The sequence below is a fragment of the Pteropus alecto genome, unplaced genomic scaffold (genome assembly GCF_000325575.1).
Source record: "Pteropus alecto unplaced genomic scaffold, ASM32557v1 scaffold28, whole genome shotgun sequence".
NCBI lineage: Eukaryota > Metazoa > Chordata > Mammalia > Chiroptera > Pteropodidae > Pteropus > Pteropus alecto.
In genome coordinates, this window is record NW_006441063.1 from 154181 (window position 1) to 160850 (window position 6670).

At 35.8% G+C, this 6670-nt stretch overlaps 1 long non-coding RNA gene across 1 annotated transcript in view; it reads right to left on the minus strand.

The window, feature by feature from the left end:
• Positions 1–3342, minus strand: part of LOC112484905 — a 38623-nt gene extending 35281 nt beyond the window's left edge. Inside the window, exon 1 of the long non-coding RNA XR_003048277.1 lies at positions 3272–3342. This is a non-coding gene — a long non-coding RNA (uncharacterized LOC112484905). The remainder of the gene's footprint in view (positions 1–3271) is intronic.
• Positions 3343–6670: the final 3328 nt, after the last annotated feature.

Below are 6670 nucleotides of genomic sequence, written 5' to 3' on the forward strand. Positions count from 1 at the left end.
GCTTGAGAAGCTAAGGTTTAGTAACAGTCTCAGGTCTTTGGCTACAAATATTACTAGAATTATAAATTAAATATCAGCTACCATGACTGATTTTTTTATTCTGTCTCTATAAAACCAAACCAAGTGGCCATAGTTAAAATTGTGAAAACAAAGTTTAAAAACTCATGGACTTTAGATTTAGAGAAATTTTATAAATTTAATCTTAAAAGCAAGGGAAGTAAAAGCAAAAATAAATGAATGGGACTACATCAAACTAAAAAGCTTCTGCTCAGCAAAAGAAATCAACAAGATAAAGAGAAAACCATCCAAATAGGAAAATATATTTGCAAGCAATGCCTCTGATAAGGGCCTAATATCTAAAATATACAAAGAACTCATACAACCCAATAACAACAAAAAATCATATGATCCAATTTAAAAATGGGCAGACACTTGTCCCTAGAGGACATCCAAATGGCCAACAAATATATGAAAAGATGCTCAACATCGTGAGCTATTAGAAAAATACAAATCAAAACCACAATAAGATACCATCTCATATCTGTTAGAATAGCTATAATAAACAGGACAAGTAATAAGAAATGGTAGAGAGGATGTGGAGAAAAGGGAACCCTCATACACTGCTGATGGGATTGCAAATTTGGACAGCCACTATGGAAAACAGGAGATTCCTCAAAAAACTACGTATTGATCTAACAGATGCTCCAGTAATGCTTCTACTGGATATTTACCCCAAAGTCTTTAAAACCCATATTCAAAAAGATATCTGCACACCAATGTTCATAGTAGCATTATTCACGGTGGCCAAAGTGTCTTACAATAGATGATTGGCTAAAGAAACTGTGGTACATATATACAATGGAATATTACTCAAACATTAGAAGAGATGAAATACTGCCATTTGCGACAACCTGGATGGACCTCGAGATAATCATGCTAAGCTAAATAAGCCAGACAGAAAAAGTTGAAAATAGCATTATATCACTTATATGTGGGCTATAAAGCTAAAAGCAACAATTGAACAGGAGAAACAAAGAGAGACTCATGGACATGGACTGTAGACTAGTTGTTACCAGAGGGTATGGGGTAGTGGAGGAGGGAGGATGTAGACAAGGTAAAGGGGATCTAATATATGGTAGCTGAAGGAAACTGGACTTTGGGTGGTAAACACACAATAGAATATACAGATGTCAAATGATAATGTACACATGAAAATTATATATTTGTATTAACCAATGTTACCCCCATAAACTTAATTTAAAAAATACCCAGAATCCTTTTCCAGTCCTTTTTTATTCTCAAGTTCGTGGTCATAAAGAATATCTAGAGATGTTTAGGTCTCTTGAGAGTGAAGCTCTAATTTGTTTGTTCAACTGCAAGCTATGTCTACTCCCTCCATGTTGATATAGGGAAGAGGCATGAGGGCTCCACTATCTGACTAAATATTAAACCAAGTTGTATTCAGAGCCTGCAGTGTGTTGCCAGACCACAGGGAAACTACAGTACAAAGAGACATTCCTGGTGAGATTACTAACAAACTATTTACCCATGCCTTTAATACTGCATACCCTTACCATGAAAGGAAAACAGGAAAGCAAAGTCTTTAAAGCTATACCCTCCACAAAATAAACCCAATCATTCATTCTCTACTACCAGACCGCAGGGAACCTACAGAACAAAGGCTGAGATTGCTAACATGTCTTTAACGCTGCATACCCACACCTTTAAAGCTGCATACCCACACTGTGAAAGGAAAACAGAAACTTTAAGCTGTGATTCATAGAAACTAAGAATCACATATAAACTGAATTCCTCAAACACTCAGGATCTCATTCTCTGGCTTTGAGAGGAGACCACATCTCGGTCTGTGGAGCATTATTCCTTCTCTAATAAACTTTTCTTTTGTCTTTAACTCTGATTCACATTTCAATTCTTCCTGAATGCAGTCAAGGACCCTCTATTTCAGCAGGTCTATGGCTTGAGTCCCCACTTGGGGAAATTTGCCCCATCTTGTATCAATGTTACCTGGGAGTTTTTGAGCTTATGTCAGGACTACATTCCTTCACTTGACCAAAGTTCTGTCCCTGTTTGTACCCACTTAAGCGAGTAGCACTTCAGCCTCCCTCCAAGCCCGTTTTTGCCACTACTGCCTAGATTTCTACTTTGGCCTAGTGCAATAGTCCCCACAATGGTATTGGCCTTGGTCTGCTCAACAGGATCAGCATGGAGTGTTTTCTTTAATGTTACACTAGCTTTACTCTGAAGTTTCTCAGGTCACAGCCTCCCCCCACAACACCCAGACCTCAGGATCCTCCTGCCAGGGAATCTGTCACCCTTTTTCCTCTTTTCCCTGGAAAAAGTACTCTCTGGCTCACATCTACCAGTTACCTTATTTAGGCTAAAAGCAATCTATGATTTAACTAGAACTCCAGAATGTAACCAAGGACGTTATCTTAGGAACTCATGCATTATTTACCATTCTACCCTGCCAATAGTCTTTCAAAGCAGTTACTCTGCTAAAATCTTCTAGGCTTTATCTCCACTTGGGTTTAAGTTGTTATCTTTGGTAGAGAAAGAAAGACGTAAAATGTTTATAGAATAGAAACCAGACTGCTATCTTGATTCCACACTTAGATACAGTCCTTTTTTGCAGGAGAGTGGAAAGAAACTTGCATATTTAATGAGAGGCGGCCTTTCATCAGCAAGCAACCTTGATATCCACAGCTACCCACACTCTACTCTCAACTGGGTGCTCTGTGATTTCTCTAGCCATAGTGACCAAGCCCAGCAAGCAGTAGTTTGGTCCATTTGTTGGAAGACCTGGCTAGCTAAGTTGGGTGACAGTTTAGAGCATGAACTTTAGGCTCAGAAAAATGGGTTCAAATTCCATCTCCACTCACGAGAATAACTGTTACCTTAGGCAAGTGACTTGGCCTCTCTAAGACTATTTTCTCTATAAAATGAGCACAATATAAAGCACTCTTATTGAGTTGTTAAAAAAGATTAAAGGAAATAAATGTTTTAATTATACATTACAATTTTTAATTTGCAATTATGATAAAATACATAAACAAAATTTACCATTTTAATAATTTTTAAGTGTACAGTGTTAAGTATATTCACATTATTGTGCAATCAGTCTTCAGAACTTTTTCATCTTACAAAACAGAAACTCTACACCCATTAAACACTAACTCCCCACTCCCCCCTCTTCTCCAGCCCCTGGCAACCACCATTCTACTTTCTGTTTCTATGAGTTTACTTTTCATACCTCACGTTTGGGAAGTCATTTTTGTAACTAGCTTGTTTCACTTAGTATGATGTCCTCAGGGTTCATCCATGTTGCAGCATGTGGCAGAATCTCCTTCCTTTTTAAGGCTGAATAGCATTTCATTGTGTGTACATACCATATTTTATTTATCCATTCATCTGTGGATGGATATTTGGGTTGCTTCCACCTTTTGATTATTGTGAATAGTGCTGCTATAAACGTGGATGCGCAAATATCTTTGAGATCCTGGTTTTAATTTTTTTAGATATATACCCAAAAGTGATATTGCTGAGTCATACAGTAATTCTATTTTTAATTCTTTGAGAAACTGTCATACTATTTTCCTGCACCTTTTCATATGTAACGGCACCTTTCATATGCTTTTTGGCCACTTGCATATCTTCCTTGGAGATATGTCTACTCAAGTCCGTTGCCCATTTTTTAAAAAATTTTATTTAAGTATGGTTGGCTTATAATAGTGTATTAGTTTCAGGTGTACAACATAGTAATTCGACATTTATATACCTTATGATGTGATCCCCACACTAAGACTAGTAACCATTTGTCACTATGCAAAGTTATTATAATATTATTGACTATATTCTCTGTGCTGTACATTACACCTCTGTGGGTTATTTCTTTTATAACTGGAAGTTTGTACCTCTTATTCCTCTTCAGTTTTTTCACTCATCTCCCCACAGTTATTTGGGGTTTTTTTTTTTTTGGTTATTGTTATTAAGTTATAAGAATTTTTCACATATCTGTATATTAACCACTTATCAGATAGATGATTTGCAAATATTTTCTCCCATTCTGTAGGTTGCCTCTTCACTCTGTTGACTGTATCCTTCTATGCACAGAAGTTTTTAATTTTTATATTGTCCAATTTATCTACTTTAACTTTTGTTGCCTATGCATTTAGTGTCAAATCCAAGAAATCACTGCCAAATCCAATGGCATGAAGTATTTCCTCTATGTTTTCTTCTAAGCACTTTACAGTTTTAGGTCTTACATTTAGGTCTTTGATCCACTTTAAGTTAATTTTTTATATGGTATAAGATAAGGGTCCAACTTCATTCTTTTGTATGTGGATATTCAGTTTTCCCAACATCATTTGTTGAAAAGACTGTCTTTTCCCTATTCAATAATCTTGGCAACCTTGTGAAAATAATTACACATTTGTTTTTGTGATTATTTGATTCATGTCTGCTTCTCTCACTAATTTATAAACTCCAAGAAGGCAACAATCATGTTGATTTTGTCCACTATTGTACCTTCAGTGTTTAGTATATAGTAAAGACTGAATAAAGTTTACTTGAATAAATGCTTGAAAAACACTTAACACAATGCCTAACACTAAGTAAAATTTTAATACACAGGAACTATTATTATTGTTGCTATTGCTATTGAACCCATTGCACCCTTTGCCTGAGGTGCACTTTGCTTAATCTGAAAAAAAAAAAAACCTAAAATAAATCTTTCTGCCTAAGGGAAACACAATAAAGTAAATATTAAGGTGTGCAATTGTCCAGGCTTTGGGATATGGCAGACTTGGTTCAAACATTGGTCCATTTCTTTCTACCTGTGTAATCCTTGGCACATTACTCAGCACTGATATTTCCAAGTATCACTTTCCTTATCTGTAAAATGAGGGCAATAATATCTATCTCATAAAGTTGTTAAGTGGATTAAATGAAATATGTGTAACAACTTTGCATAGTGTCTGGCATTTGTAATAAGCCCTGAATAAATGGTTCTTCTGTTATTTCTTTATAAGCCATTAGAATCTCTATCTTGTCCCCTTAGTTTGGTTTGCTATTATCTTTTAAAAGGTTACTTTCTTAGCTATTGTCTCCATTTATAAGACAATTTAAAATAGATAACAAGGGTAAGTAAGCTTGAATGGGAAGTATTTGATTAGAATACTTAAGGCAAAATGTCATTGGAGAGTTTCTATCAGATCTGGAAATTACCATAGCCTACAGAAAAGCTAATAGTTATTTTTTTTCTCTTGACCAAAATGGGAAGCACTTTATTGGTGCAGATCCTGACATTATAGATTATCTCTATGAGAATAAAGATTTTTCAGGAAAAGAGTCTCCTTTAAAAAATGGGGAGGGGGATATAATTTATGAGAAAGTATGGTGAGAAAGAAATATCTCCTTAAGTGTTTGGCAGACTCATACTGTCAGAAAAGACCCTCAGAAAGGACCTGCTCCATCTGTGTCTTGAGGAAGGTAAATGATTAATCCTACTAGTGTTGATAGGCTTGTATTTCATATTAGTGACTTATTAATCACTTGACCTTTTCCACAGTGCACTTAGCATAGTAAATTATACTTCTTTCTATTGAGGCTTGGGTGACTTACATCACCCTTTGCAACTTAGCCAGATTTGGGCTCAATATAAGTCACCCATTAGACACATTGCAGCTGATTGTGCATTTTTACCATGTATTGTGACGGTTTAGTGGCAGCTTAATAAGAAAGCACTATGAAATACAGAAAAGGAAATAAAGAAGGTTATACCAATTTAATTTCCCACTTTACCTTGGAAATCTCTCATAGCTAAATCACAAGGAAAAATTCCAAATGCGTGTGAGATTTTAATTTTTTTTCCAACACAAAAGATAGCTAGTAGAATGACTTTAAATTAGTAGAAATAAGTCCAATGCCCCCCTTTTTGATGTCCCTGCTCTCTTTTATACTTTTCCAGCTCTGATATTGTTGACTTCCTCCTCCTCTGTGAAAATTGTATTTCTGCATTTTTTCCCCAAGAATCCAACCACTTTAACTGTTTCCATTAGCTCCTCAGTCTCTTCCCAATTATGACTGATTCTCTAACCCAATTCAAGAAATATACATTTATTTATTTATTTATTCATTCATTCATTTATTTATTTATTTATTTAACAAACATAGATGGAGAACTTACTATGTTCCAGACACTTTGTAGGTTCAAGAGTTGAAGGGAAAAGGCTAGAAACAAAACAAATAAAGGGGAATTCCAGGAAGTGATAAGGGGTATGAAGCCATTCATTTATTCTTCATTCAACAAATGCTTTTTGAATACCTACTACACACCAGACACTGTTCTATGTGCTGAGAATTCTCTTTCATGGATCTAAATTGGGCCTCCCCATTGTGAGCAAGATGGGACAAGCACTTGGAGGCAGGAGCCCAGTGAGTAAAATGAGGCAGTATCTAAGTATGCATTGATGGGGTGAAACCTGAAGAAGTGGAAAAGAAAAGGAGAATGTAGAAACAATCTTGAAAGAAAAATCAGCAGGGTCTAATTACTAGCTGAACATGGAGAAAATAAAGTACTAAGAAGCCAGTGCCAGTGCTTGGGTAACTAGGAGAACAGGGAGCCTTCCCACTATTCATTCTGCTCCTTTCC